At 40.0% G+C, this 21,935-nt stretch overlaps 1 long non-coding RNA gene across 3 annotated transcripts in view; it reads left to right on the forward strand.

Moving 5' to 3' along the window:
* The window catches only part of LOC132346885 (uncharacterized), a 128,836-nt gene that overhangs the window by 99,427 nt on the left and 7,474 nt on the right, over window positions 1-21,935 (forward strand). For 2 of the 3 annotated variants that reach the window (XR_009496853.1, XR_009496854.1), the window contains exons 3-5: window positions 14,907-14,948; window positions 20,037-20,132; window positions 21,646-21,699. This is a non-coding gene — a long non-coding RNA (uncharacterized lncRNA). The remainder of the gene's footprint in view (window positions 1-14,906; window positions 14,949-20,036; window positions 20,133-21,645; window positions 21,700-21,935) is intronic. The other variant, XR_009496855.1, reaches the window with a different exon arrangement.

The following is a 21,935-nucleotide window of genomic DNA, read 5'->3' on the forward strand; positions in this document are numbered from 1 at the left end:
TCGTTTTCTGAATGTTGAGCTTTAAGCCAACTTTTTCTCTCTCCTCTTTCACTTTAATCAAGAGGTTTTTTAGTTCTTCGCTTTCTGCCATAAGGGTGGTGTCATCTGCATATCTGAGGTTATTGATATTTCTCCCAGCACTCTTGATTCCAGCTTGTGCTTCATCCAGCCCAGCGTTTCTCATGATGTACTCTGCATATAAGTTAAATAAGCAGGGTGACAGTATACAGCCTTACCGTACTCCTTTCCTAATTTGGAAATAGTCTGTTGTTCCATGTCCAGTTCTAACTGTTGCTTCCTGACCTGTGTATAGATTTCTCAGGAGGCAGGTCAGGTGGTCTGGTATTCCCATCTCTTGAAGAATTTTCCACAGTTTGTTGTGATCCACAAAGCCTTTGGCATAGTCAATAAAGCAGAAATAGATGTTTCTCTAGAACTCTCTTGCTTTCTCAATGATCCAGCAGATGTTGGTAATTTGATCTCTGGTTCCTCTGGCTTTTATAAATCCAGCTTGAACATCTGGAAGTTCACAGTTTACATACTGTTAGGCCTGGTTTGGAGAATTTTGCGCATTACTTTACTAGCCCTATATTAGTGATTCAAATCATTAAGTTGAACTATTCTCAACCAAAGCTTACTTGTTTTTAATACATTTTCAAATTTGAAGACTCTCTTCTGTTATTTTAAGGGGCAGCATCTGGACCAGGTGGACTTGAGCCATAGATGTAGTCATCCTCAGTTCAGTCATCCTCTGGGTGCTATAATAAAATAGGTTGAGAACCATGCTTACAAAATAGCTCCCCAAAAGGGATAATGTTGGAAAGAACCAACTGTTACGCCTGCATTAGAGAAACACACATAGACTTACTGGATTTCTTAGTCTTCATTAATATAACCAGTAATCAGTAACCAATATAACTGTAAAATATGTGATTTTATAATCATATAACCATTTTATATTAATAAAATATGTGGATCCTATGAAACTTCCTTACTTGACTACTGCAAAGATTATCCTACCTACATAACTCCTTCCATTATAAAACCAAGGTTTAATTATACCTGTTATCCATGAAGATGTTTTCTCTCCAAAAAACCAAATCACTACTGACAAAGCAAAAATTCAGTGTTTATTCTGGAGTTATAAAGTAATTCCTTTCGAAAAGATCTCCACGAGTAAAGGAAAGCAGTGAATTCAAATGAGCTTTCTTTTTGCAGCCACTTAAGGTGAAGTGTTGAGGATGAATCCTCAGCAGTTTGCCCAACTTTCTATTTGCTTCCACAGGGGAGCTTGGCCATGTGTTGGGTTAGTTAACAACTCGTGTCTAAGGCTCACTAAAAGGAATTTCAGGGATCACGTAGTTTATTGCCTGTCTGGAGGCAAGACCAGCAGGGAATCCATTTCTCAGGGGAATTTGGCAATGGCATATATTTAAAAAAAGACCAAAGAGATATTTTCTGTGTTTTTTTTTTCCCTCTAAGATTATGTCTCTCTGCAGATTCTATACCCTGAATAGTATTCATTCTACTATTTAAAAATCAGTAAAAATTTCTGTGTCATGATTCTAAAAAACTTTTTTTACCTTTGTTATCTTTTCCTGTAGGGCTGTCAAAAGTATGCCAATGAGAAGAAAAAATTAAAAGCTGTGCTGAGAAATTAAATTTCTTTTTTCTTAGGAATTTTTTTCAGGTGGAAGAAAAATTGGGGATTTGAGGTTGCTTTCATTATTGCTCTTCAAAAATCACAAATAGCTTTTACCTTTTTCTCTTTCTTCTTTTTAAGCAGTTCAGACATTTTTATTTTAAAATAACCTTCAGTTTAGAAAAAAGACAATGTAAAACTTCAGTAGGGCAGAGGAATCTGAATCATGTTTTAGGGCAGTTTTTCCCCAGGGATTTGGAGGACTAGGGTTAGATCTTATATCAGAATTACCAATGGCTTTTTTCACATTGTGTTTGCTTAATAAGGGCAAGACAGAATTTGAAGGGACTGAAGGTGGTACAGGGAGGGTGGTGGTCCATTTCCTATGGAAACTGGTTATGTTGCATTTTATCAGAATTGTTTAGAGGTTCTCAAATGAATGAACATTTGTCCAGATAACCCCCTCTCTTAGGTGGCACAGTTGGTGAAGAATCCACCTGCCAATGCAGGAGACACAAGACACACGAGTTCAATCAGGAAAGATCCCCTGGAGTAGGCAATGGCAACCCATTCCAGTATTCTTGCCCAGAGAATTCCATGGACAGAGGAGTTGGTGGGACAGTCCATGGGGTCGCAGAGAGTTGGAATCAACTGAGCATGTGCTGGCTGGCTGGTAGGTCAGGGGTGGGGAGATTCTGTTGAGCATCATTGAGTAAATGAGTTTTAAGCATCCAAACTCATTTACTTCCCAATGACAAAGCTGAAAAAGGCTAGCTATTTGTCCCCATCTAGTTGCTTCTGAACTGTGGTGAAGGAGAAAATTCTTGAGAGTTCTTGGACAGCAAGGAGATCAAACCAGTCAATCCTAAAGGAAATCAGTCCTGAATATTCATTGGAAGGACTGATGCTGAAGCTGAAGCTTCAATACTTTGGTCACCTGATGCGAAGAACTAACTCATTAGAAAAGACCCTGATGTTGGGAAAGATTGAAGGCAGGGGGAGAAGGGGACAACAGAGGATGAGATGGTTGGATGGCATCACCGACTCGATGGACATGTGTTTGAGCAAGCTCTGAGAGTTGGTGATGGACAGGGAAGCCTGGCGTGCAGCAGTCCATGGGGTCACAAAGAGTCAGGCATAACTGAGTGACTAAACTGAACTGATTTGTCCCCACCCCACCTCACCAGCAAAGTGTGAGAACATGAAGGAGGAAACAGAACAGGCTCTATTTTGAAAGCAGGACTCCATCTTGGGCTGGAATGTGGACTTTGAGCTATATGCCCAGTATCTATGGAAATGACATACCAACTGGAAAACCAGGCCCCCGGAAGGAAGAGCCCCAGGGCTCTCCATGGCCTAAAAGAATACCCTAATTATCTGTGTAACCAAATAGAATCATACATTCTATTATGCTTATTGGGGTATGACCACAAGCCTATTGATAATTGTCCACTGTTAACTACCTAGGCTTAAGGCTTATGAATCACGGGTTAACTTTGATTGTATCTTTCTTTTTCCTTTGTTCAGACTAGTTTCAGGGAATTTTGGGGAGGAGGGTTTGGACACGTACACTTAGGGTATATAAGGTTTCCACAAAAACTGGTTGGGGTCCTTGGCTAAGGGAAGACTCTGCCTTGGGCCTGCCAGTATAATAAACTGCACTCCACTATCTGCATTGTCCTTCTGAGTGAGTTTGTTTCCTGAAACCCGTGGCTACAACAAACAAGCCTCAGCTTAACCAATCACAGGCTCTCATTGGAACTTTGAATGAGGAGCGAGTGACATGGAAGGAGGACAGCTCCTGTTCCCAAGGGCAGCAGAACCAGTGTCCAGAGCTGGGATAGAGGGCAGCATCAGTAAAGGAACACACCCATATCTCTGGTCCTTGTTCCCTTGTCTTGCTGACCAGTTTTGGGAACTATTCAGTGTGCTTCCAGTTCTTTTTCTGCTGCAGTCGTTCAGAGTGAGTTCTTATCACTGGTGATAAGATCCTCACAGACAGAGGCTCTTTCTGAGATTGGAACCTGGAGATATAGAGGTTAACGTGAGCTCCTTTCACACAGTGCAGAAGCGCTGTCCTGTGTGGGTGGCCTTGCTAAAGCCCAACCTGCTCTGTCTCACCTGCTTTCGCTCAAGACACTTTTCTTGCCCAAGTCAAAGCCCAAAGGAGAATGATGTAATCACCAACAGCTCAGAGAACAGAGTCAAAGAGCATAGTTTCAAGAAAAAGATTAATGTCACCCTTTCTGGCCCTTTTAACACTAGTTTAATTCCTGTTCTTTCATGGAGAGCAGCAGTTCTTGAAAAGGCACTGGTGTCTTGAGGCTTGATGCTGGGGTTCACTTAGCTAAGCCTTGTTGAAGACAAACTTGCCAGCAGCTGACAGTTACCTTTTCCTTTTTCCTTCCCCCTCCTACACAGAATCCATTCAGGGTGCTGAAAAGTACCAACCCAGAGCTAAGGCCGGCTCTTACCTGCTAGATGTTCTGAGATGGAGCCTCTGAAAATGAGAATATAATTTATCAAGCAATGTGTGTTCAATGATTCAGAAAGATCCATATGTGCTTTTGTTTCAGCTGCTCTAATGAGAATGTGTCAACTTCAGTTAGATTCTTCTATTATCAGGCTTGTTTGTGACTAAAGCAGAGTGACTGCTCTCCAGAGAGGCACGGTCTTCCTGTTGGGGTGTGCTAGGTTTGCAGAAGGTGTTCTTCATCACTTGGGACCTATGGCTTAGGGGGCCCGAGCCCCCTTAGGACTGTCAAAAATCAATCTATTCTTTCCATGAGGAATTTGACAACATTCCAGCATCATTATCCACCTCCAGTGCTTAGCAAGCAAAATGAAAGATCTAAGGCAAGAACTTCAAGAGTGACCAGTTTAGATGGATGCAGGGTGGGCTGGAGCCAGAGGCTGATGCAGAACAAGAGGTCACATTGTTTAACATATCACAAGGAAATGACATTTCTTTCCGGTCTCTGCTGAAATGAAAGTCATATCTTCCTGTTTGGAGACAACTGGTGTCTGCAGGGGACAGAATATTTTGCAGTCAGAGAAATGTGCTGTCCAGCAAATAGATGCTGAAATACACGGATGGCCATGGATTAGTATAAATGTGCCACTGAAGGAAAATGACCCCACACTGTTCTAGCAAAACCTTGAGCTTTTGTATAGAAAGAGAAACCCTGGGGGTGAAAATGGGAATTAAGTGTGAAGCAAGTAATCTTTTTCTCTTCTAGCTCAATATTCCATCTGTCTTAAGGGTAAAGGAGGCATAAGAAGCTTCATGGCCAGGGAGACTAAGCAGGGTTTTTTCCATAGCAGTCAAACATTCTCTGTTTGGGGGCAGGTCTAATGGCTTATTTGTGCGGATTGTTAAGTAAGAGTAGGGGTATAGAGAAAACAGAAGGCAAGGGAACCAGGCAGAGCTCCTTTGAATGTATTTCTATGTCATCACTCGTTGGGTATCTGAAACCAAGACTCCTTACCTTTTACTTTGGGTTGAGGTTTTCATTCTTATTCCTTCACAGGCAATTTGCATTAGGAAAAAAATGTGAAATTCATGGATGAAAATTCACAAATTTGCTTTGTTTCACAATTTGGTGGATGTCTCTGAATCATATCACCAGCTTCTTGGGAAACTTAACAATTGTCAGCCCTCATGAAGATATTGCAAGTGACAGCCAAAACTGGGAGTCCCCTGGGGAAAAAGAATCTCAATGATTCTAGTAAAGTCTGTACTTTAGCTCCTTTGTTCCTCTACTCTGAATGATATCTGTATTTTTATTGACTGCTTCCTAGTGTTGGCTGTTTAATAATATCCTGAGGGAGTCTTGAGATGGTTGACAGTTTTAGCAGGTGACTAGAATTTTGACAGTATTTCTCTCCCTCACCTTTTTATGTTCCAATAATAATAATATTTTTTGAGTGCCTAATATGTGTTAAGCACTATGTAAGCTTTATAACAAGCCTACTTAATGTTGGTGCTATAGCTAGTTTTTTAAATGTTTTATTTTGTACTGGGGTATAGCCAATTAACAATGTTGCAGTCATTTCAGGTGAACAGCGAAGGGACTCAGCCATACATATACATGTATTCATCTCCCCCAAGGGCTTCCTGGATGGCACAGATGTAAAGAATCTGCCTGCAATGCAGGGGATGCTGATACCATCCCTGGGTCTGGAAGATTCCCTGAAGGAGGAAATGACAACCCACTCCAGTATTTTTGCCTGGAAAATCCTATGGACAAAGGAGCCTAGCAGGCTACAGTCTGTAGGGTCGCAAAGAGTCAGGCATGACAGAGCACACATGTCATATCATGTCATTCTCCCCCAGACCTTCCTCCTACCCAGGCTGCCATGGTGCTATCGCTCATTTCAAGGACTGAGACTTCCCTGGCGATCCAGTGATTAAGATTTTGCCTTCCAATACAGAGGGTGCAGGTTTGATCCCTGGTTAGGGAGCTAAGATTCCACATGTCTTGGGACCAAAAATCAAAATATAAAATAGAGGCAATATTGTAACAAATTCAACGAAGACTTTAAAAATTGTCCAATTGAAACAAAAATCTTAAAAAATTGTAAAAATATAGCACAAAAATTATCTAAGTGATTTCTGCACACTAGCTGTTTTCTTGTTTGCTGTGGTTCTGTTTTTCTTGTGGGTTTTCTGGTGGGTTTTTTTTTTTTTTTTTTTGCATGTATTCAGGGAGAGTCTTGCTGGCTTTGTGGATTGATGAATGCACAATCCTGATATTTTGCTTTTTCAACCTCTTCCTGCCATGTCAGGAGCACCTCATTCGATTTTGTAATTGTTTCTGATCCTTTTCAAGTTAAAGCTGCTTAACTCGCCCTTCAGTGGCGTATCAAAGTTGGCTGCTGGCGGCTGATAGGTATTATCAGCGGCTGCAGATCAGAAAGTGCTTCATCAAATCAATGCTCTGTGGCTCTGGACGGGCAAGCACATGGGTATTTCCTTCTATCACGGTGATGGAACGTTAGGAAGAATTAACTAATTTGCTATCTGAATGGGTGTCTTTGATTTGAGGCCTTAAAAAACTATGCTAATACTGCCTTTCATCTATTTGAAATCTTATATTGAAATTTCCCCAAAACTCTAAAAGAGTTGAGCACACAATGTTAGACTTTCTCTAAATGCTGAGTGAGTTGAGTCAGAATACACAGTATGTTAATTTGATTTCTTTAATATTTACTAACATGCTGTTCAATAAATACACATATGACATGTGAGAACAAAACATTTAAAAATATGGATACAAAATGAGAAACTTGGGAAACAACTATAAGATTTTTTTAAAATACGATTTCTCCCAAATGATTAGAAAATTTCCCCAAGTAGATTCCCTGGGACACAAATGGGTCCCTGGAAAAACAAAAACAAAAACAAAGACGTTAAATTGTTCACTATATTTGGAAGACAGTGCATACTTTGTTTCTTACTTGGAGAGATGCGATGCGTATTAGCATGTAGTGGAATCTATAGCCCTCTGCAGCAGGAGATCTGGGTTTTCCTCAAGGCCCTTCTTTCTCAGATGTACCGACCCTTGAAGATTTTATTGGGTGATACCTTTTAACATCTCACAAAAATCGCCATTTGGGAAATGCAGGCAGTGAAAATGGAAAGAAAGACAAGCTTCAGCTTTCAGATGTGGATTCTTCTGCTAGAGAAATTTTGAGAATGTCATTCTCTGCAGTCAGGGTTAGTGAAGTTCAAGCCTATGAAAGAAATTTGGGGGCAGTGTGGAAGAATAGCGGGGGGATGTCTGTACTGATATGTACCCATCCGACAGCCTGGTATGTAGTTTGGCCAGACCCATGCCTCCCCCTTGGTGGCACTCTCTGTAATTGGAGAAAAGATCCTGTGTTCCCCTCCCTCAACCAAATGCAAAAGAGGGGAACAAAGACTTGTGAAAACTGAATTGTTGTGGTTTAGTCACTAAGTCATGTCCAACTCTGTGTGTCCCCATGGACTGTAGCCCTCCAGGCTCCTCCATCCATGGGATTTCTCAGGGAAGAATACTGCAGTGGGTTGCCATTTCCTTCTTCAGGGGATCCTCCTGACCCAGGGATTGAATCTGTGTCTCCTGTATTGGCAGGTGGACTCTTTACCACTAAACCACAGGAAAGTTACTTACCCTCTTATTTATATTTATAAGAATTTTGATGTAGCAGAGTTTTTTTTCCAAAGTAAATCACATTTTTGTTGTTGTTCAGTCACTCAGTTGTGTCTGACTCTTTGTGACCCCATGAATTGCAGCACATCAGGCTTCCCTGTCCTTTACCATCTCCCAGAGTTTGCTCATACTCATGTCCATTGAGTCAATGATGCCATCCAACTATGTCATCCTCTGTTGCTCCCTTCTTCTCTTGCCATTAATCTTTCCCAGCATTGGGCTCTTTTCCAACGAGTTGGCTCTTCACATCAGGTGGCCAAAGTACTGAAGCTTCAACTTCAGCACCAGTCCTTCCAATAAATATTCAGAGTTGATTTCCTTTAGGATTGACTGGTTTGATCTCCTTGCTGTCCAAGGGACTCTCAAGAGTCTTCTCCAGCTCTCAGTGTCATATCTTTTTGCCTTTTCATGCTATTCATGGCGTTCTCAAGGCAAGAATACTGAAGTGTTTTGCCATTCTTTTCTCCAAGTAAATCACATACATAGATTTTTTTTCCTTAATGGGAAAATATTACTTTTGAGTATTCTGTTGTTAACACAAGTCCGAATGCCCAATGCACAGGGAAGCCAAACAAACTGAAATGTCAAGAGTTGGGGGCAGCAAAATGTTTATTGCTGGGCCATGCAAGGAAACAGGGTGGCTCATGACCTAAAAAGCCTGGAGCTCCCAGGAAGAGCTTGGGCAGCACTTTTACAGAAAGCTGGGTGAGGGAGCAGGGTCATAGAGTCTGGGATCAGCTTGTGCACTGTTCTCTGATGTGACGGGGAACAAAGTGGTGTCACAGGGTTGGTTAAGACCTGGGGCTATGTGCTTAGGGTGGTCAAGTAATTAAGATCTTCCATTTGGGGGGAGATGAGGGTTTTGCGTGTGCAAAACAACTCAGAAATTTTGCATTGAATACTATTTTCCAGCTACTTCAGAGAGGAACTAAAGGAGAGGATGTGGGGGAAGGCCCCTCAGGGTCCTGCTCAGTTACATTATAATCCATCAGTTTCCACAGGCCAATTTCTTTAGACCTATAGAACAAGAGAGGAATTTATATATGTCACAATCGATTGCCTTATATTTGTTTTGAATGTGATATTGCATTTCATGCCCTATATGCTTTCCCCACCCCCTGTGGTTACGTCATTCGTAGGGACTATTCCAATTAGATTGTGGTTCTTTAACACTGGCCAAGCCGAGCTGGAAGCAAGGTGTGGGTGTCAGTTTTTATTAGCACCTTTGCTTAGATAACAGGCTTCCAAAAGGAAAAGGTGACAGGGCGGAGTTGAGGGAAGCTCAACTATATGTCAGTAGATCAACATCTTGAGTTTTCAAAGAGGTTGTCTGTCTTTCAGCTGTCTTTAGAGGAGGGAAATGGATCAGGATTTCATAATCTTGAATTCTTGGTCCATGGCCCCTTGCCAGCTTCCTCCCAGGACCCTGCCCAGCTTTTAGTCTTACCAGCAGGCTTGTGATGTGCTCCCTCTGAAGGGGCTTTTTAATCTGGAAGAGGACACTGTCCCCCTTGTTGAGACGGAGTCGGGAAGGATATTCCTGGGCCCCTTGGAATCTCATTCAGCCTAATGTACTTGGAAATGAACTTGCTTGTCAGAGAACAATTGACAAAAGAAAGAAAAATCTCGATTAAATTTTGAGTCTAAAAAAAGCTGCTCTTAATCACTTCTTAAAATAGCAGTACTCTTTCATCACTAAGCCCACAAAAATGTGCAGGCCTGAAATTTGGTCAGCCTTGTTTCAAAGATATGCTTATAATGTCTGTGCAGCCGTTCACCACCTAAAATAAAACAAATCAAACACACACACACACAAACCAATTAACTAGGGAAAAAAAGATGTTTCTTCATAAGCCTGTTCCTACAATTCCTGGTATTGTTCAGGAATAATACTAGCTTTCTTTCCAGTGGAAATATTTTACTAAGAATTTTTTAGCATTCAGGCAAATCTCCAGACCAGAGATAGTCTAGGACCGTGGTATCAGGTCTGTGCCCTCAAGTGAACAGTTCTGAGACACCCATTGTAATTTTATTTATTTATTTTTGGCCATGCTGGGTCTTTGTTGCTGCTGGGGCTACTCTAGTTGCAGTGCACAGGCTTCTCATTGTGGTGGTTTCTCTTGTTGGGGAGCATGGGCTGTAGGGTGCAGGCTTAGTAGTCGTGTTGCTTGGTCTTTGTTGCTCTGTGGCATGAGGGATCTTCCCGGATCAGGGATCAAACCTGTGTCCCCTGCATTGGCAGGTAGATTCTTTACCAGTGAGCCACCAGGCAAGCCCTGAGATACCCATTAAATAGTTCTCTCAGTGGGGACTGTCAAGGATGACCCAAGCTTGAGATGCTTCTACTGTCATTTCTCCACGGCCAAATTAATCTGCCACCTCAAGGGCATCCAGCCTGTGTAGAAGGGAGAGACCAGAAGTCTGCCAAAGTTAAGGTTACTGGAACTTGGAATTCAAACAAGTATAGATGGATAGATGGATAAACAGATACATACATAGATGGGGCTTCCCAGGTGGCTCAGTGGTAAAGAATGCTAAGGGAAATGAACTCAAACCATGAACCTAGAGAAACAGAGCTCTGTCGGGACAGAGGTTTTATTTTAAAGAAATCTTCATGGCTCAAGCAAGGGTAGCAGTGATGGCTGGTGCCCAGTGGAAGTGGTGCTGTTCTCTACAAGTCAGGGACAAGCCCTGTCATAACCACAAGTTTCTACCCACTTAGATGGTGGGATAGCACTGTTTTAGATGCAATGACTTTGGTAAAGGCTTCCCAATCTCCATGATGCTCTCTCTTCTTATCCCCATGCTTCACTTTCTCCCTTTGCCCCATAGATCACTTAAGGTAAAATATCTGGAGGGCATATTTAATATTATTTTATTTTTAATAATGTTTTTGTGTATGACCATTCCTTTGATATTTATATATCATATTTTACCCTTGGTAATGAAATTCTGACCACAAAGAATGCTACTGAACGGTTTCATTCGTTTTGGGGAGAGACAGTGTGTGTGGGATTTAAGTGCAAACCTGACAGCCAAGGATTGAAGGTGACCCCACAACTTCCCTTCTGGGTACACTGGAAAGTTGTTAACTCTCTGTGCCTCAATTTCTTCATCTGTAGGAGAGAGAGAATAAGAGCACTTTTCATAGGTTGTGATGAGAATTAATATTTTTAAAGTGTTTAAGACAGACCCTGGCACATAGTAAACATTGCATAAATATTTTCCTATTAATTACGATACTCTGCACATGTTTCTATATTTCTTTATCTGGAAAGGGAGGGTGTTGGGGATTAACATTGTTAAGCACCTACTATGTGTCAGAAACTGAGCTAAAGGCATTTAGATTGCTTTACTTAATCCGCATGGTAACCTACAATTCAGATATTACTCTTCTTTTACAGATTAAGAAATTAAGATTTGCAGAGTTTAAATTGGTCACCATCATGTAGCCAGTGAGAGGTGAGCTGGAACTCAAACCCAAGACTACCTGGCATGAATACCTTGTCCCATTTTTATTTGTTCCCTTTCATGTCATTCCCAGTTCTTTTTTTATGATACCCCCCTTGAAATGATTTTACATTTTCCAGTGAAGAAAACCTGATGTACTCAGAATGTCCAAACCAGAATTTCTAACTCCTGTGAGAACTGCCTCTAAAACTATTAGCTTCATTTTTTTTCTGCTACAACATAAAACAAAGAGTAATGGCATGAAAAATATGACTTGACAACGTCATTTATATTATAATTTTCCCCATATTATGAAGTTTATCCCTAAAACAATACCCTTTATGGCAAAATTTAGCTTACTTTTGTTCTATTGTCAACTGCAAAAATTACATTTTAGTTTTTTGAGTTTCTTTGTGTTCAGAGAGCTTGTGAGCAAATGTTTCTACACAGAAGAAAACCCCAAACTGAGAAGATTAATTCATAGTAAGTCAAATCTGACGCTAAAGTAGTTTGATCTGAGATTACCATTGACTACAAATTGCCATCTGTGCTTATTTGTTAAAGATGTCAAGTGTAATTAATTCAGTGGACCCAGTATTTGACAACCTCTGTTAACAGGATTTGCAGAATACATACTGGTATGTTAATTTTCAAATTAGAGCTGCTAAGTGTTTGTTGGTTTTGCAAAAATAGCTGCTTCTGTCCTCTGACCAAACTTTGAAAGGCCCAAAAGGGGAAAGAAGTGATCATTTATTAAAGATGTTCTATGTGCTAAGCACTGTGCTGAGTACTTTGACCCACGTAACCCTAAGTCATCCTCCGTACTTTCTTGTAAGGGGGCAGGTATTAGATTCTTCAGTGAAAAAAGGGTTCCAGAAAGCTTTTGTTTCAGACCCCATGAGGTGGGATGACTCTGACTTGAGCCTTTATGTTCAAGACTCATCATTAACATGTAAGGACTTCCTTGCTGGTCCAGTGGTTAAGACTGCACGTTTTCACTGCAGGGGGTACAGGTTTGATCTCTGGTCGCACAACAAGGATCCTGCGTGCTGTGCAGGCAGCCAAAAATAAATAAATAGAAGTAAAAGACTCATTATTAACGTGTCTTTGCAGACCTGATACTCCTTTTCATATTCTAGGGGGAAATAGAGGACAGAAAGAAGGAATCACCTTGTCACTCATGTGTTTCCTGGTCACCTCCAATGGTCAAAACCCTTAAGTCCTTCTCAGGAGACTCATGTCCTTGGACAAAGGCTAAAGGAAGAAAGCCGGCAGATTGATCTTGTTCGGATTTCGGTCAGGGAGGAATACTGTCTTGGGTAGAGGCAACAGAAAGTGGAAAGGAAGAGACTGGCACTCCACTCTTTGTGAACAGGATCAGACAGAACACTGACAGTAGAAGGCAAAACCTGGGCTCGATCGGAACTGAAAGAAAGCCTTGGCTCTGAACCTGTTCCTCTTCCCCTAAACTTCCACCCAAGGCCTACTTCATTTTGCATATTTCCCAGCACCCCACCATTAGTCCTGTGGCTGGAGCCCCTACACTAGTTTATAGAAGCCCCCCTGAGTGTCTAGGTTAGAGAGAGCCTCCCCATTGTCAGGCCTCAGAAGTTAGAAGGGACAGCTGAGGAGGAAATCCAAGTCCCACTGCAGTAGGGAAATAAAGTGCTTTTCTGATATCTCAGCTTTAAAAGGAATTTATTTCCCATGGTATAATTGTTAGAAATGGTGTACAGACTCTGAAGTATTATTGGAGTTAAGCTCCTGCAACAATTTGCAAGAAATGGTTTTGTTTTGTTTTTATGAACTGGCCTGGGAACCTAACAACCACAAACAACATAATTTTCTAAGAAAGTGTCTTCCCAATTTCCTATTTAAAAAAATTTTAAATATATCATAAGTTGGGTCTAGCTTAAAGTTGATGAACTATGGGAAGTACAATCAAAAGAATCTTAAAAAATTCCCCAAATAGGGGAAATAGGAATGTAACAATTGAATACAATAAGTGAAATTAGAAATGGTTCACAAAAGGAGATGCTAAAATTGGGGCAAAATGGAGGAAAAAAACTTAATGTACTTTGAAATGATTAAGTAATTTATAAAACACATTAATCTTCAAATTTCTACATTATGAAATCAACCCTAAATATTCATTGGAAGGACTGATGCTGAAGCTCCAATACTTTGCCCACCTGATGCGAAGAGCTGACTCATTAGAAAAGACCCTGACACTGGGAAAGATTGAAGGCAGGAGGATAAGGTGACGACAGAGGATGAGATGATTGGATGGCATCACTGACTCAATGACATGAGTTTGAGCAAACTCTGGGAGACAGTGAAGTACAGGGAAGCGTGGAAGTACAGGGAAGTCCATGGGGTCACAAAAAGTCAGATTCAACTGAGGGACTGACACAACAATTAGCATTTATCTCAGATAACATACATCTACCATGACATAAAATACACATCAAATATATGAATCTCTTTATTCATTTACTCATTTACTTTTATTTAAAATTTTATGGATTTATACTAGACACATGTGCAACTGTGTACTATAGTTTTTTCAGAAACAAATTTGTAGTATTAAATATGCATCAAAGTTCTTAAATCATGCCTCTTACATTTTATAATCTTTCCGTATCCCCATTATCCCCATTTTACTTTTGTAATTTTCAGGATTGTCTGAACTTTTGCTAAGTGAAGGTTTTCTTCTATATTTTTATTTTTGGGTTTCTGCATTTTACTGGACCTTAAATTTATTTATGTACAGTCATAAGCTAAAAGAAAAAAAATCCTTGCTTACTTTCTAGGCAAGGTATGGTAACTGAGGAAATACTTGCTGTTCCTTTAATATTTTTCTACATAATTGGATCTATTTTAGCAGTCTGAGCTATTGCAGCTATTATGAACTGAACAATGGAGGAAGGCCAATTATTCCAAAGCTGAATTTAACTGTGGCTCACCTTATACAGCTATCGCTCTTCAAAATCAACTACAATCCAACATGCATTTTCTGAAGAATTCAAGAGGCAGGCAGATCAACACCATGAAACAGCGTCATTTTAAAGTGTAACATTAGACATTAAGAATCTTGGACCATCTGTGCTGCAATTCTGCTTCTTAGAGTTCCTGGCCAATGGTACTCTTAAATACATTTTAAAAATGCAGATTGATGGTTAGGAACTATATCAAAGAATTTTTATTCATAAAAATCTTCTATATGAGAGGCATCTTCTCATATATGCTGTGTATTCAGTATAAATGAGTCCTCCCAAAATTAGCCTCAAAATTGGCTTGAGCAAACAGCTGTAAGAATTAGGGGAAGTGCATATGCTAAGATGAAAATCCAAATGAAAGGTACCAGTTGAAAGAGACTGGAAAATTAGGTAATAAAATTCAGTTTAAAAATAGCAAGTGGGTAACATAGACTGCTGATAATGGCCTCTGTGTGTCTGGGGTTGATGCCACTGAAGCAAACCTGATATCCAGAAGCTCCTAAGCTAACTGATTGACTTCTCTTTGCCGTAAGAAAAATGGCAGCTTGAGTGATGTTTGTCTTCAGCACCTCCTTACTTTATGTGACTCTCATCATTGCTCATCTCAACATCTTATTTCAGTTTCCTGAGTGCTTGGGATCCCTCTGCTTCTTACATCCTCTGGTAAGTATCCCAGGTCCTTGATCTTTCTTACCCATCAAAGCATATCTGAAATGCATTCAGTTCCCTTAGGGCACGTCTCCCACTGAGGTAGCAGCATAGCATGACTTGGGAATCAGACAAGGCTTCCAAATTCTGGCTTGGATACTTACTAACTGTGAGACCTTGAGTGATATATATAATCCTTTTGAGCATCATGTGCAAAAGTAAAATGAGCATAATAGTCGGAGGAGCTAACAAGATTGTTGTGAGTATTACAACACACAGTATATTTGAAGTGCTTGGTATTATATCCGAAAAACAGTGAAGGTCTAGTAAATAAAAGATACTATAAATACTTTGATAACATATAGTAAAAAGAACCCAGACTTTTACATTAGTGAAAAATCTAGCAAAAAATGTATCAATTCAGTTTAGTTCAGTCACTCAGTCGTGTCTGACTCTTTGTGACCCCACGAATCACAGCACGCCAGGCCTCCCTGTCCATCACCAACTCCTGGAGTTTACTCAAACTCATGTCCATTGAGTTGGTGATGCCATCCAGCCATCTCATCCTCTGTCGTCCCCTTCTCCCTCTGCCCCAAATCCTTCCCAGCATCAGGGTCTTTTCCAATGAGTCAACTCTTCGCATGAGGTGGCCCAAGTATTAGAGTTTCAGCTTTAGCATCAGTCCTTCCAATGAACACCCAGGACTGATCTCCTTTAGAATGGACTGGTTGGATCTCCTTGCAGTCCAAGGGACTCTCAAGAGTTTCCTCCAACACCACAGTTCAAAAGCATCAATTCTTCAGCTCTCAGCTTTCTTCACAGTCCAACTCTCACATCCATACATGACCACTGGAAAAGCCTTGACTAGACAGACCTTTGTTGGCAAAGTAATGTCCCTGCTTTTGAATATGCTATCTAGGTTGGTCATAACTTTCCTTCCAAGGAGTAAGCATCTTTTAATTTCATGGCTGCAATCACCATCTGCAGTGATTTTGGAGCCCCCCAAAATAAGGTCTGACACTGTTTACACTGTTTCCCCATCTATTTCCCATGAAGTGGTGGGACCGGATGCCATGATCTTAGTTTTCTGAATGTTGAGCTTTAGGCCAACTTTTTCACTCTCCTCTTTCACTTTCATCAAGAGTCTTTTTAATTCCTCTTCACCTTCTGCCATAAGGGTGGTGTCGTCTGCATATCTGAGGTTATTGATATTTCTCCCGGCAATCTTGATTCCAGCTTGTGCTTCTTCCAGCCCAGCATTTCTCCATGTCCAGTTCTAACTGTTGCTTCCTGACCTGCATATAGGTTTCTCAAGAGGCAGATCAGGTGGTCTGGTATTCCCATCTCTTTCAGAATTTTCCACAGTTTATTGTGATCCACACAAAGACTTTGGCATAGTCAATAAAGCAGAAATAGATGTTTTTCTGGAACTCTCTTGCTTTTTTGATGATCCAGTGGATGTTGGCAATTTGATCTGTGGTTCCTCTGCCTTTTCTAAAACCAGCTTGAACATCTGGAAGTTCACGGTTCACGTATTGCTGAAGCCTGGCTTGGAGAATTTTGAGCATTACTTTACTACCGTGTGAAATGAGTGCAATTGTGTGGAAGTTTGAGCATTGTTTGGCATTGCCTTTCTTTGGTATAAGTACTCTATAAGAAAAATTACAAAACTTTATTGGGAGAAAGGAAGGAAGATCTAAATAAATGGAGTGATATGCCATCTACATGGATTGAAAGAGTTGACATAGTAAGGATTTAAATTTTTCCCAAATCAGTCTCAATATTCAATGGCATCCCAATTAAAACCCCAAGAGACTGATTTTCATTTTAGCCAGCTGATATTAAACTTTTAAAGAAATAAAAAACTCCCAAGAATATTCAAGACACACTGGAAGAAGAGTTATGAGGAAAGAGGATTTCTTCTGCCAAATATCAGTCATGACTGTGTGGAATTATTGCAGATAAAGAGACTCCTGAAAAAGAATAAGGATACCCAAAACAGACTCAGACATAAATTGATATGATTTGTGACTAAGGAGGTAGTCCAGAACAATTGGAGAAATGATGATCTTCTTGATAAATAATGCTGGTATAACAGTATCTAAATGTGAAACGAAGGCTTCTGTGATGGCTCAGTGGGTAAAGAATCTGCCCGCAATGCAGGAGACACAGGAGATACAGGTTCAATCCCTGGGTCAGGAAGATCTCCTGGAAGAAGAAATGGCAACCACTCCATTATTCTTGCCTGGAGAATCTCATGGACAGAAGAGCCTGGCTGGCTACAGTCTATTGGGTCACAAAGAGTCGGACACAGCTGAGCAACTGAGCACAGCACAAATGTGAAAAGAATCAAACTGGACCCCTTCCTCACACCACACACAAAAATCAGCTTCATATGGATTATAAATTTAAATGTGAGAACAAACATTTTAAAATGCTTAATTAAACTCATGAAAAGGCACCACAAATAGTGTGAAATTATAAGCCACAGAAGGAAATGATATCTGCAACATATAATCAACATAGATTTGTATCCACAAATCAATTAGAAAAAGGCAGACAACCCAATGAAAAGAGCAAACGTCTTGAATAAGCACTTCACAAAAAAAGGAAATCTAAATAATGAATAAGAATATTCCAAGATGCTCAAGTTCATTAATAATTGTAAAGTACAAGCCGAGATCCTAGGGCACACACAGGAGTGCCAAAATTAAAACTTTGATAATAACAAATGTTGGCTGGGATGTGGAGAGCTCTCATACACTGTTGGTAGTCGTAGAAATTAGTACGATTACTTTGGAAGACAGTTTACATTTTCCAGTAAAATTGGAGCTACACATACTTCACAACGTAGCAATCCTACTCCTGGATATATCCCTAGAGAAATCCACACAACTGTGTCTCAGGAGATATATAAGAGTGTTCCAAGCAGAATTTTGATAATGATCTTCAACTGTAAATGAACCAAATGTCCATTAACAGTAAAATGGCCATAAACATTAAGTGAATGACTAAATCGTGGTACATCCATTAGCACATTGCAATCCTACAACAATGTAAAAGGAGAAAATAGAGGGTTTTTGGTGAGGAGGAAGAATCTTATGAACACAATACTGATCAAAAGAGCAAGGCACATAAGACTGCATACAATTTATTTTTAATTGATATAAAATTGAAAAATAAGAGAAAGCATATTTCATAGGGAATAAAGCTATAAGGAAGCTAGGAGGGTTAGGACTACCCTAGGAGAGCTAGGACAAGACCTCCCTCCAGAATAATCAGGGCAGTGGTCACCTCTTTGAATTGGAAGTGTCACAGTGGGGACTTCAGAGGAGCAACCAATATTTCATTTTAAATCTTGGACATGGGTTACAAGCATATTTACTACATATTATACATTCCAATGTATGTTTGTGTCCTTTTTCATTCTTCTTTGTGTGTGTAATATGTCAAAAGAGAAAAGAAAAAAAATATGCCCACCAGAAAGAGAATCATGGTGGTACCATTTTAGAATTAAAATAAAGTGCTGTTATTATCCAGCCTCTGTGCTTTGAACATAAAACCTGTGTCATGCTGACATATTGAGCAACTTTACAAGTGTCATTGACAAACAATATTTGATGTTAAATAGCAAGATAACTTATATAAATTAAGCACTTACTAGGTCCCAGGCAATGTGCTAAGGGTCCAACACACAGCTTATTTAATCCTCTCCATAATGCTGGGAGGTAAGTGTTATGATTGTTTTACAAATGAGGGTAATGTATGTTTGTCAGAAAAGTGTTTGTGTAAAGTCTCACTCAGATTGAGGAAATGGCAGAGGTGAACTCCAACCCAGGTCAGTTTGACTGTCCAGCTGGCTTGCTGAGCCACTGTCCTGTTTCCCTCCTTTGTGAGCATTTAGACTTGGTCATTAATAACAAAATCTTATGGATTAAAGATCTAAACATAAGACCAGAAACTATAAAACTCCTAGAGGAGAACATAGGCAAAACACTCTCCAACACACATCACAGCAGGATCCTCTATGACCCACCTCCCAGAATATTGGAAATAAAAGGAAAAATAAACAAATGGGACCTAATTAAACTTAAAAGCTTCTGCACAACAAAGGAAACTATAAGCAAGGTGAAAAGACAGCCTTCAGAATGGGAGAAAATAATAGCAAATGAAGCAACAGACAAACAACTAATCTCAAAAATATACAAGCAACTCCTACAGCTCAATTCCAGAAAAATAAATGACCCAATCAAAAAATGAGCCAAAGAACTAAATAGACATTTCTCCAAAGAAGACATACAGATGGCTAACAAACACATGAAAAGATGCTCATCACTCATTATCAGAGAAATGCAAATCAAAACCACTATGAGGTACCATTTCACGCCAGTCAGAATGGCTGCGATCCAAAAGTCTACAAGCAATAAATGCTGGAGAGGGTGTGGAGAAAAGGGAACCCTCTTACACTGTTGGTGGGAATGCAAACTAGTACAGCCACTATGGAGAACAGTGTGGAGATTCCTTAAAAAACTGGAAATAGAACTCCCTTATGATCCAGCAATCCCACTGCTGGGCATATACACTGAGGAAACCAGAAGGGAAAGAGACACGTGTACCCCAATGTTCATTGCAGCACTGTTTATAATAGCCAGGACAGGGAAGCAACCTAGATGTCCATCAGCAGATGAATGGATAAGAAAGCAGTGGTACATATACACAATGGAGTATTACTCAGCCATTAAAAAGAATACATTTGAATCAGTTCTAATGAGGTGGATGAAACTGGAGCCTATTATACAGAGTGAAGTAAGCCAGAAAGAAAAACACCAATACAGTATACTAACACATATATATGGAATTTAGAAAGATGGTAACAATAACCCTGTATACAAGACAGCAAAAGAGACACTGATGTATAGAACAGTCTTTTGGACTCTATGGGAGAGGGAGAGGGTGGGATGATTTGGGAGAATGGCATTGAAATATGTATAACATCATATATGAAACGAGTCGCCAGTAAAAAAAAAACACACAAAATCTTGAGCATAACAAGATGACTGCTATATAGAGATGGTTCCTACAGCCTGGCATTCATTCCCATAGACATCTACACAACAAGCTCCATGTTGGACTTTGTGGCTACAAAGAGGGAAATGACACCAGCCCTGCCCTCGGAGCTCCTGATCTGGGAAGAGTCTAGTAAGTAAACAAATAAACAAAGCAGTAGTCTATGGGTTTCTAAAGTGGAGTGAGGATACTCAAGGCTGGAAGAAGGAAATAGGTAAAGGTAAGAGAAGATGCTTTAAATCATATCCTTTTAACCAACCAACCAAACTTCTTTATTACCTATCCTTCTTTATTACTCATTTCTATACTTGTCTCCTGGAGAAGGCAATGTCAATCCACTCCAGTACTCTTGCCTGGAAAATCCCATGGGCAGAGGAGCCTGGTGGGCTGCAGTCCATGGGGTCACTAAGAGTTGGACACGACTGAGTGACTTCACTTTCACTTTTTACTTTCATGCATTGGAGAAGGAAATGGCAACCCACTCCAGTGTTCATGCCTGGAGAATCCCAGGGACAGGGGAGCCTGGTGGCCTGCTGTCTATGGGGTCGCACAGAGTTGGACACGACTGAAGTGACTTAGCAGCAGCAGCAGCAGCAGCAACATACTTGTCTCCAATTACTTTGGAGCTAACTTTATCCCATAACTTGCTTTTTAACTGGACTCCAAGTTTTTCCATTCTTTGTTTTAGAAGGTGTGATTTTTTTGGTTCCTCTTCTTTCTATCCTCACGCCCCCCACCCCAGCTTCCACACCTCTACTCCCCTCCTGCTCCCTCTCCTCTGCTTCCTCTTCATTCAGCTTAAGTCATACCTTGTCCCTTAATGCCTCGATCAAGTACACCTTTCTCTGTAAATCTCATGACATCCCTCCCCCCTACTCTGGAAGTGAGTGCTATCTTTCTGACATTCTTCTACTTTTTATGTATGTTATTTTTATAGTATTATCACATATTTACTCTTGTATCATAATTATTTATGTGCATGTTTTGTCCCCTCTGGTACAGTGCAAGTTCCTTTAGCCCAGAGACCACGATTAATTTCTCTTTGTGTTCATCTGCCTTGCGAGATAGAAATGGACACATAACCATAGCTGAGAGGTATTTTGGCAGCAACATGACTGAACTTTTAGGTAGTTGTATGGGTCTTCTGGAGCAAAGGTATCATAAATACTGTAATAACAGCTTATATTATGTTAATATTTTAAGACATTTTTAGATGGGACAAATGGAATCTACAAAGAGGGATGGTATTCATAGGTGAAAGACTATTGAAATTATTTATGAAAATATTTTCTCCTTTTTCAGGAAACATCATTTATGAAGTAATAGCCAAGTTTTCACAAGTATAGAATATGGAAAGGAAGTAATAGCCAAGTTTTCACAAGTATAGAATAATATAAAGGAAAGAATATGGAAATCACCATTGATCTATGTTACCCTGCTCATGAATTCGACCATTAGCAGCAATAATTGTGGAATTTAGAACATACTATATGTTACATAAGTACCACATTACTTTATATTTGTGATTGTTTTATTTTTGCTTGTAATATGGGATAAAGTCACTAAAATCCTTCCAATATTCTGCATTGGAAATTGCTTCTAATTCTGTTTCTCAAGTGGATTTCTCTTCATTTCTTTATTACAGCTTTTTCTGTGTTTTTCTCTATTGGAAAAGTTTTCCAGCTACTAGACCTACAGGGTAGGTAGAAAATTTGATGAAAATTTATGAAAGCTTGATGACCTTTAGAGATCTTGCCTTGAAATTTCCTTTTGTTTTTTAAATGTTTGGTGTTAAATGGTTCTGAGGGAGCTGCACTGTGTAGCTACCCAAAAGTTCAATGTAATACACTCAAGTTAACTGCTTCAGAGGTGTACATCCAAAAGAGAATGATTGATAGAAAAGATGCAACTGTTAATGAAGGCCAATAGGAAGCT

This window comes from Bos taurus, chromosome 13 (assembly GCF_002263795.3).
Source record: "Bos taurus isolate L1 Dominette 01449 registration number 42190680 breed Hereford chromosome 13, ARS-UCD2.0, whole genome shotgun sequence".
Taxonomy (NCBI): Eukaryota; Metazoa; Chordata; class Mammalia; order Artiodactyla; family Bovidae; genus Bos; species Bos taurus.